Source organism: Oncorhynchus mykiss, chromosome Y, assembly GCF_013265735.2.
Source record: "Oncorhynchus mykiss isolate Arlee chromosome Y, USDA_OmykA_1.1, whole genome shotgun sequence".
NCBI lineage: Eukaryota > Metazoa > Chordata > Actinopteri > Salmoniformes > Salmonidae > Oncorhynchus > Oncorhynchus mykiss.
This window is the reverse complement of record NC_048593.1, coordinates 12,043,140-12,053,725: the sequence shown is the minus strand read 5'-3', so window position 1 is coordinate 12,053,725 and position 10,586 is coordinate 12,043,140. Positions and strand designations below refer to the sequence as shown.

General features: G+C 42.3%; 1 long non-coding RNA gene across 1 annotated transcript; it reads right to left on the bottom strand.

Moving 5' to 3' along the window:
- Positions 1 to 306: 306 nt before the first annotated feature.
- Positions 307 to 3,284, bottom strand: LOC118945327. The gene is made up of 2 exons (XR_005040486.1): positions 3,052 to 3,284; positions 307 to 1,125 (listed from the first exon to the last, which is right to left on the bottom strand). It is a non-coding gene; the product is annotated as an uncharacterized LOC118945327 (long non-coding RNA).
- Positions 3,285 to 10,586: the final 7,302 nt, after the last annotated feature.

Sequence of the window (10,586 nt, the reverse complement as noted above, 5' to 3'; positions counted from 1 at the left end):
AATGCGGATACTTGCAAAGGCTACAAAGCCCAATGTAGATCAAAGCAAAGCTCCCACCGCCAAGACCTGCCTGCACTCTTGGCTCTACCTCATTTCACTTTCTCAAGTTCCCGGGCAGAGTCTTGCAAGCAACCACACATGTGAGCATTAGTTCATGATTTAGTGGCGTACCCCCTAACGTGCTGTCCCACAGCTTCACCAGAATATCACGAGCACACTGATTACAAAACAGAGCTGAGAGCTCTCCATGCAGAATGGGTCCCTAACCCAATCCCATTATCATTTATGTCAATAATACAACAGAAAAATGGTTGAATAGTTTTTTATTGCGACACAAATTCTTACAGTTTTACAATCTCACCACCAGGGAGTGCTGCAGCACCTTCAGCACCCGTCCTTCCCGAGGCTACGTGTCCAACCCACGTCTCCAGACAAATCTACGTTGTAAAAGGTGTCTCTTTGCGAAAGGGGTTATTCAAATGTGCACTGAATGGACTAGACAAGTACAACGCCCCCGCTGTCTGCCATGATGACAGCAAAAAAGTGCCCCGTCATGTCCCACAGTTGTGTTTGGACAGGAGTGTGACTTTCCTGAAGGTGTTCCTTCTGGACACAGGACGCGGAGTTCTACTTGGCACAGGGACACTTGAGGCGTGAACGTCAACCCAAACCCCTGGGTAGAGAGGCTCAGTGACTGCCTGGTATTATGTGTGCAGGTGGATCAGTGTGTTACAATTGACTCTGTCCAGATACACTCCTACTGTGTCGGAGCGAGAGTAGAAGACATGCATGTCACTACTCTTCCTATTATGACAGGCAGTATAATTGCCACCAGGGCACTTTAGAATCCAGGATTTGTCATAGTATCCATGGAGAGAGTCATCATGCTCTCCTTTCCTTTCTGATCCTTTCATATGTCACTCCTACATGAGCCCGTCCTCTTCACTCTGTCCCCCAGGAGCAGCATCCAGTCAGACTCTCTCCACGCAGCACATTGTGAGGGCTCAAACCTTTCTGGATGGTCAGGATATGGCTGCTTCTCTCCCACCCATGTCACTATTCTGTTCTCATACAGAAAGAGGAGTGTTTGCGCTGTCTCTGGGTCCGATCTGAGCCTGAAGGCATCTGATAGGGAAGACAATGCTATTATAAACATCATATGATCTTGCTAAGGGCATTGAATGACATCTAATTGTTTTGTATTGTAGTATGTTCAATGTAATATGCATAGCGAAACAGTTATTTTTGTAGGATGGTGCTATATTGTGTTTCCGTTTTCAGGGACCTTTTTTCACAGCAGACTTATGGTACCAGTCAAAAGTTTGGACACCTACTCATTCCAGGGTTTTTCTGTATTTTTACTATTTTCTACATTGTTGAATAATAGTGAAGATATCCAAACTATGAAATAGCACATATGGAATCATGTAGTAAGCAGTGGTGTAAAGTACTTAAGTAAAATACTTTAAAGTACTACTTAAGTAGTTTCTTGGGGGTATCTAAACTTTACTTTACTATTTATATTTTTGACAACTTTTGCTTCACTACATTCCGAAATAAAGTAATGTACTTTTAACTCCATACATTTTCCCTGACACCCAAAGTACTTGTTACATTTTGAATGCTTAGCAGGACAGGAAAATGTGTATTGGCCGGGGTGTAGTGGAGGAAGAAGTCAGGCGCAGGAAACAGAGTTCAGGGTAGCGATACTTTTAATTCACCACACAGGTGAAACCGACGCCAACCCAAACAAATACCCCAAAACACGGGGCACTAAACAGTCCAGAAAATACACACATACACGGACAACCGTGACCTACAGTCGTGCACAAATGTACACAGAGAATAATCCCGCACACCCAGTAGGCGGGCAGGCTGGATAATAAAACCCAACTAATTAACCTAATTAAACACAGGTGTAACTAATAAACAGACAAGGGGGGAAAAAAGGATCAGTGGCAGCTAGTAGGCGAAGAGCGCCGAGCGCCACCTGAACAGGAAGGGGAGCCACCTTCGGTAGGAGTCGTGACAAATGGTCCAATTCCCGCACTAATCAAGATAACATCACTGGTCATTCCTGCTGCCTCACCAAACACAAATGTTTTGTTTGTAAATTATGTTGTAGTCTGGCTATCCGTTTAAAAAAAACAAGAACATTGTGTCGTTTGGTTTGCTTAGAATAAAATGATTTGTACTTTTGTACTTTTACATTATTTGTAATTATTTGCTATTAAATTTACTTTTGATACTTAAGTATATTTAAAACCAAATACCTTTTAGACTTTTACTCAAGTAGTATTTTACTGGGTGACTTTCACTTTTACTTGAGTCATTTTCTATTAAGGTATCTTTACTTTTACTCAAGTATGACAATTTTCCAACATTTTCCACCACTGGTAGTAACCAAAAAAGTGTTAAACAAATCAAAATATATTTCCTATAAAGAGATTCATCAAAGTAGCCACCCTTTGCCTTGATGACTGCTTTGCACACTTTTGGCATTCTCTCTACTACTTCGCTAATTTGAAGAATCTCAAATATAAAACAACACTTTTTTGGTTACTACATGATTTCATGTGTGTTATTTCGTAGTTTTGATGTCCTCACTAGTATTCTACAGCGGTCTAATTGGGGAGGGGAAAACTGAAAAATACCTGTTATTTGCACAGAGGTTTGGACCTCTATTTCTTATTAGACTTTTAACTAATGTACCGCTGGTGATCAGTTCCACTATAAGGGCATTATCATAATTTTTTACAATTTCACAATATTACTCCAACCTCATAGTGTAGAAATATATATAAAACATAAGAAAATCAAATTTTTGACTGCACTGGGCCTTTAAGAAGATCCATCAAATTGTGTTTCCCCCCTTTAAGTTAATCTCCTGAAAAGGATGTAGAACAATGAATAGGCTTTTCCTCCTGCCCAGTCAAGCATGAACTTCTGCACAGAGACTGTTTTTCCAATGCCGGCGACTCCCTTTGTCAGCACAGTTCTGATAGTTTTGTCTTGTCGAGGTAAGGGTTTAAATATCATTTTAATTAGTACCTGTGTCGCTGGTTTCTTTGAGGCTGTCTCACTTGATGTTGACCTCGCCACTTTCACCCTCTGTAATGCAGAGCTCTGTGTAGATCTTCTTTAAAAGGGTTGGCTTTCCTTGCTCAGCTACTCTCTCGAACACATACTGAAACTCCTTCAAGGAAGTGTGGAGCTTTAGTTGACAGATCACGGCCAAGTCATTTGAGTGACCAAACAATGCATAAAACATTAATCAAATCAAATCAAATGTTATTTTTCACATGGGTTCGAATACAACAGGTGCAGTCCTTACAGTGAAATGCTTACTTACAAACCCTTAACCAACAATGCAGGTTTTTTCAGCTCATCCCTCACAAAAGTTACATCATCCTCAAGTGACTGAAACAGTTCAAAGGAATTACAAATTAAAAGGTTGTTTTAATTGCACTTTTAAAAACTGTAAAATCGTTAAATTTTTTTTTACATGTTTAATTGCGTAGCTCACCCTGAATATTGAGGACAGGTCCACTGGATAATTCTGAGCAAACTGAACACGTGGAATATCAGACTCTTCTGATGTTCTCTCTGAACTCTGTGTAAGAACAAGAAATCAAGAACATAGTTGCAAGCAGCAATGACTGGGGTTCACAGGATGACAGAAAGGACACAAGATCAGTTGCATAACAAAGCAAGGACTCTATCTTCCTTCATGTTCAATCAGTGAAAGCATTACCATGTTTATCTCTCAATACCACAAGGATGATGCAAGTTAAGTTTGGTCTCGTGCTTTGAATACAGCAGGTAATAATTCTTGAAGAAATGTTTTAATGTATTGAGTTTATATACCAATTCTGGGGTTAATTTGACTAATGGTTTATGTTAAGATTTATGAAATATTTTTAGCATTAGTGCATTGGAATATTGCGGTCATCTTTGAATTCTTGCACATTATTTAGTTGAAACCTGTGTGTGTAAATGATTTAAATCTTGAATCTAAAGATAGAAAACAATGACTCATTAGATGTAAAAAAAGAGAGGCGTGCAAGGAATATAACAAAAGTAAGATTATGCTGTAACTGAAAGTATGATTTGACATTTTTCAATAAAGCATGGCGCACTGAGCGCCAGAATCAAACATTTGCTAAACTGTTTAGATGAAATGCTACATGTATGCATGCACGTAGAACCCAACCACACATGCTGTAATGCGATTTGCATGGTACAATAAGACGTTTGCTTTGTGTCAAACCCAGTCACGCATGCAGCAATATGAAGCGATAGCGACACATGCCAAAGAGTGCCTCGCATTGTTACACATGACAAGGTGCAATAATGAATGACTGCCACCGCTACATAAATGAGTGTAATTGGATACTCGCCTATTGATAGCTATGGTAAAATGACCATTGCTAAGAGGATGGCCAATGCCTAACATATGAGGTGTAGGCAGAGCATGAAAAGCTTGTTGCTGGAGAGCATGGTTGAATTATACTTTGTGTGGCTGGCATAAGCTACGGACAAAGAACACAGTTGGATTTTATCGATGCAAATTTGAATGCACAGAGATACCGTGACGAGAGGCCCATTGTCGCCGCCATCACCTCCTGTTTCAGCATGATAATGCACGGCCCCATGTCGTAAGGATCTGTACACAATTCCTGGAAGCTGAAAATGTCCTAGTTCTTCCATGGCCTGCATGCTCACCAGAAATGCCACACATTGAGCATGTTTGGGATGCTCTGGATCAACATGCACAATATATTGTTCCAGTTCCCGCCAATATCCATCAACTTCTCACAGCCATTGAAGAGATGTTGGACAACATTCCACAGGCCACAATCAACAGCCTGATCAACTCTATTCGAAGGAGATGTGCCACTGTGCATGAGGCAAATGGTGATCACACCAGATACTGACTTGTTTTCTGATCCACGCCCCTATCTTTTTTCTTTAGTATCTGTCACTAACAGATTCATATCTGCATTCCCAGTCATGTGAAAACCATAGATTAGGGCCTAATTAAAATATTATTATATTTTCTACTGTAGGTACAATATGTAATTGAGCATTTGTTTATTCTGTTGTTGCTAGTGATATTTTTTTTTTTTTAAAGCTTAAAAAATCCCCTCCCTGACCAAGGCCCTTCTCCCCTGATTGCTCAGTTTGACCGGGCAGCCAGCTCTAAGAAGAGTCTTGGTGGTTCCAAACTTCTTCCATTTAAGAATGATGGAGGCCACTGTGTTCTTGGAGACCTTCAATGATGCAGACATCAGCTCTGTGCCTCGACACAATCCTGTCTCGGAGCTCTACGGACAATTACCTCGACCTCATGGCTTGGTTTTTCCTCTGACATGCACTGTCAACGGTGGGACCTTATATAGACAGATGTGTCCCTTTCCAAATCATGTCCAATCAATTGTACTTTCCATAGGTGGACTGTCAATTCATAGAAACATCTCAAGGATGATCAATGGAGACAGGATGCATCTGAGCTCAATTTGAGTCTCATAGCAAAGGGTCTGAATACTTATGTAAATAAGGTATTTCGTTTTTGTTTTTGCAAAAATGTCTGAACTTGTTTTCACATTGTCATTGTGGGGTATTGTGTGTAGATTGATGAGGATTTTTAAACATCCCTTTTAGAGTAAGGCTGTAATGTAACAAAATGTGGAAAAAGGAAAGGAGGCTAAATACTTTCCAAATGCACTGTAGGCCTGTGCATTATTTATACTTTTCATGTGACCCCTAATAAGACTGTGCAACCCCCTAAAGTCAATATCTGCGCTCCCGCAGAAATCGAATTAGCATAAAACCTGTCAATTTAAGCTGTCTGTTTGTTTTGCAATGGATGCGTCTCAATCCACCACATCTGCCTAAGTGGCATTTACACATCTGCGGTGAAAGATGACAGAGCTAGAGTGGTGTTTGTCAGACCAGGAGACATTCCGAAAATTGGTCTTCTCACAAAATCATCTGTAGCGTCCGAGCGTTTTGGTCTGTGAACTCTGAAGCCTCTATGGAAAGACGAAACTCTCATGAACACAACGGTGCTCTTCGTTTTGCTCTACGACTTCCACAAGCTTCTTGGGACTCATCTGAAGCCAGTACAGCCGATCCGCCAACTTCTGTCTGTCATGTCTGAACCAGAGGATGTGAGCGGAGGGAAGACAGGAGAGTGCCCAATTTGACTGGAGCTCTGAGCGAGATTTCCAAAGGCTGGAGCGTGGGCCTTCTCGCCCGCTCCAATTTCACTCCACTAGCACTCACTTCACGAGCTCGGGGGCATGCCCGGTCCAGAATACATTTGCAGTCTACTTGTGTGCTGCTATAGCCCCTTGCTTTAACTACTGTCATGGGGGTCGCTAAATAGTTTCATAAAGAAACTGATTCAAATCACTTATAAAGATGAGGACCGAGAGCAAGAGCGGTAGTGCAGTGATGCAGTGTCCACAACTAAAGAATCGTTGTGGAATCTGAAGAGACAGGTGTCCCGAAAAACATGAGGGTGTACTTACTATGTGCATATGCTAAAAGAAAGGAATGAGGTGGGTAGCTAATTAAATGTGTCATTGTAGTGAAGTATTTATAAACAAAAAAGGTTATCTTAAAGGTTAATTGTTCTATTGTCTATACAATAGGCCATAATTGATTTTGGCCCAATAGGCCTGGCATGTTCTAATTTTCAAGGAGCTTTCCGTTTTGATTGGGTTATTTTGCTTTAAAACCTTTAGGCCTACCTATATACAGTGGGGAGAACAAGTACTTGATACACTGCCGCTTTTGCAGGTTTTCCTACTTACAAAGCATGTAGAAGTCTATTTTTTTTAATCATAGGTACACTTCAACTGTGAGAGACAGAATCTAAAACCCAGAAAATCACATTTGTATGATTTGTATGAAGTAATTAATTAGCATTTTATTGCATGACATAAGTATTTGAACACTTACCAACCAGTAAGAATTCCGGCTCTCACAGACCTGTTAGTTTTTCTTTAAGAAGCCCTCCTGTTCTCCACTCATTACCTGTCTTAACTGCACCTGTTTGAACTCGTTACCTGTATAAAATACACCTGTCTACACACTCAATCAAGCAGACTCCAACCTCTCCACAATGGCCAAGACCAGAGAGCTGTGTAAGGACATCAGGGATAAAATTGTAGATCTGCACAAGGCTGGGATGGGCTACAGGACAATAGGCAAACAGCTTGGTGAGAAGGCAACAACTGTTGGCGCAATTATTAGAAAATGGAAGAAGTTCAAGTTTATGGTCAATCACCCTCGGTCTGGGGCTCCATGCAAGATCTCACCTTGTGGGGCATCTATGATCACGAGGAAGGTGAGGGATCAGCCCAGAACTACACGGCAGGACCTGGACAATGACCTGAAGAGAGCTGGGACCACAGTCTCAAAGAAAACCATTAGTAACACACTGCGCCGTCATGCATTAAAATCCTGCAGCACATGCAAGGTCCCCCTGCTCAAGCCAGCGCATGCCCAGGCCCGTCTGAAGTTTGCCAATGACCATCTGGATGATGAGACAAAAATAGAGCTTTTTGGTCTAAACTTCACTCGCTGTGTTTGGAGGAAGAAGAAGGATGAGTACAACCCCAAGAACACTATCCCAACCGTGAAGCATGGAGGTGGAAACATCATTCTTTGGGGATGCTTTTCTGCAAAGGGGACAGGACGACTGCATCGTATTGAGGGGAAGATGGATGGGGCCATGTATCGCGAGATCTTGGCCAACAACCTCCTTCCCTCAGTAAGAGCATTGAAGATGGGTCGTGGCTGGGTCTTCCAGCATGACAACGACCCGAAACACACAGCCAGGGCAACTAAGGAGTGGCTCTGTAAGAAGCATCTCAAGGTCCTGGAGTGGCCTAGCCAATCCCCAGACCTGAACCCAATAGAAAATCTTTGGAGGGAGCTGAAAGTCCGTATTGCCCAGCGACAGCCTCGAAACCTGAAAGATCTGGAGAAGGTCTGTATGGAGGAGTGTGCAGCACTTCAAGGCAAGCAACACTGAAGCATGCATGAGAGCATCAGCTGTACTGGATGACTGTGTGATCAAACACTCCCTAGCCGATATGAGTAAGACCTTTAAACAGGCAGCAGGGCCGTACGGATTACCAGGACGTGTACCCAAAGCATGCGCTGACCAACTGGCAAGTGTCTTCACTGACATTTTCAAACTGTCCCTCACCGAGTCTGTAATACCAAAATATTTCAAGCAGGCCACCATAGTCCTTGTGCCCAAGAACACCAAGGAAACCTGCCTAAATGACAACCTACCCATAGCACTCACATCTGTAGCCATGAAGTGCTTTGAAAGGCTGGTCATGGCTCACATCAACATCATTATCCCAGAAACTCTTGACCCACTCCAATTTGCATACCACCCCAACAGATCCAAAGATGATTCAATCTCTATAGCAGTCCACACTGTCCTTTCCTACCTGAACAAAAGGAACATCTACATGAGAATGCTATTCATTTACTACAGCTCAGCATACAACACCATAGTACCCTCAAAGCTCATCACTAAGCTAAGAACGCTGGGACTAAACAACTCCCTTTGCAACTGGATCCTGGCGTTCCTGACGGGCTGCCCCCAGGTGGTAAGGGTAGGTAACAACATCTGCCTCGCTGATCCTGAACACAGGGGCCCCTCGGGGGTGCTTGCTAAGTACCCTTCTGTACTCCCTGTTCACCCATGACAGCATGGCCAAGCATGACTCCAACACCATCATTAAGTTTGCAGATGACACAACAGTGATAGGCCTGATCACTGACAACAATAAGACAGCCTATAGGGAGGAGGTCAGTGACCTGGCATCGCGATCAAGGAAAAGGAGATGATTGTCGACTACAGAAAAAGGACCGAGCACGCCCCATTCTCATCGACGGAGCTGTAGTGGAGCAGGTTGAGAGCTTCAAGTTCCTTGGTGTCCACATCACGAAACTATCATGGTCCAAACACACCAAGACGGTTGTGAAGAGGGCATGACAATGCCTATTACCCCCAAGGAGACTGAAAAGAATTGGCATTTGTCCTCAGATCCTCAAAATGTTCTACAGCTGCACCCTCGAGAGCATCCTGACTGGTTGCTGACTTTACCTCTACTTACATGTACATATTACCTCAATTTCCTCCAATAACCTCAATTACCCCCACACATTGACTCTGTACCGGAACCCCCTGTATATAGCCTCGCTACTGTTATTTTATTGTTGCTCCTTAATTATTTGTTATATATATATTTAAATTGTCTTAAAACTGCATTGTTGGTTAAGGGCTTGTAAGTAAGCATTCACTGTATTCGGTGCATGTGACAAATACATTTTTGTTTGATTTTGATTTGATAAACAGGTTCACAGACTTTTTTTGCAACAAAAAAAATAATGTTTTGCTATGAGTTTTGTTATGAGACTTGAAAGGTGCATCCTGTTTCCAATGATCATCCTTGAGATGTTTCTACAACTTTGGAGTCCACCTGTGGTAAATTAAATTGATTGGACATGATTTGGAAGGCACACACCTGTCTGTATAAGGTCCAACAGTTGACAGTGCAAGTCAGCAAAAAATAAACCATGAGGTCAAAAGAATTGTCGGTAGAGATCTGAAACAGGGTTGTATCGAGGCAGAGATCTGGGGACGAGTACCAAAAAAATGTCTGCAGCATTGAAGTTCCTCAAGAACACCGTGGCCTCCATCATTCTTAAATGGAAGAAGTTTGGAACCACCAAGACTTTTCCTAGAGTTGGCCGCCAGGCCAAAATGAGCAATCGGGGAAGAAGGTCCTTGGTCAGGGAGATCCAGAGCTCTCAGGACCTCCGACTGTGGTCCAACAGGACAACGACCCTAAGCACACAGCTAAGAAAATGCAGGAGTGGCTTCGGGACAAGTCTCTGAATGTCCTTGAGTGGCCCAACCAGAGCCCAGACTTATACCTAATTGAAGATCTCTGGATAGACCTGAAAATAGCCGTGCTGCAACGATCCCCTTCCAACCGGACAGAGTTTGAAAGGATCTCCAGAGAAGAATGGGAGAAACACTCCAAATACAGGTGTGCCAAGCTTGTTGTGTCATATCCAAGAAGACTCGAGGCTGTAATCACTGCTAAAGTGCTTCAACAGTATTGAGTAAAGGGTCTGAATACTTATGAAAACGTAATATTTAAAAAATATATTTTTTACAAATTAGTAAATTTTTCAAAAAAAAAGTTTTTGCTTTGTCATTATGGGGTATTGTGTGTAGATTGATGAGATAATTTAAAAAAAAATCAATTTTAGAATAAGGCTGTAATCTAACAAAATGTGGAAAATGTCAAGGGGTCTGAATACTTTCCCAAGGCACTGTAAATGTGACCAGCTCCGTGCTTTTGCATGTAAATCCTGCTGTTTCGGCAAAAACATGCAGATTCTTGGATTTTGTTAATTTTCTCTTCTCTTCAAAGGCGACGGCAATAGGGCCTGCAGATATATGGCATCCCTCTTTATCTCCCTCTTTCATCAGTCCCTTAATAGCTACCTCTCTTCTGCCCCTCTCTTATTCCCCCTCAGTG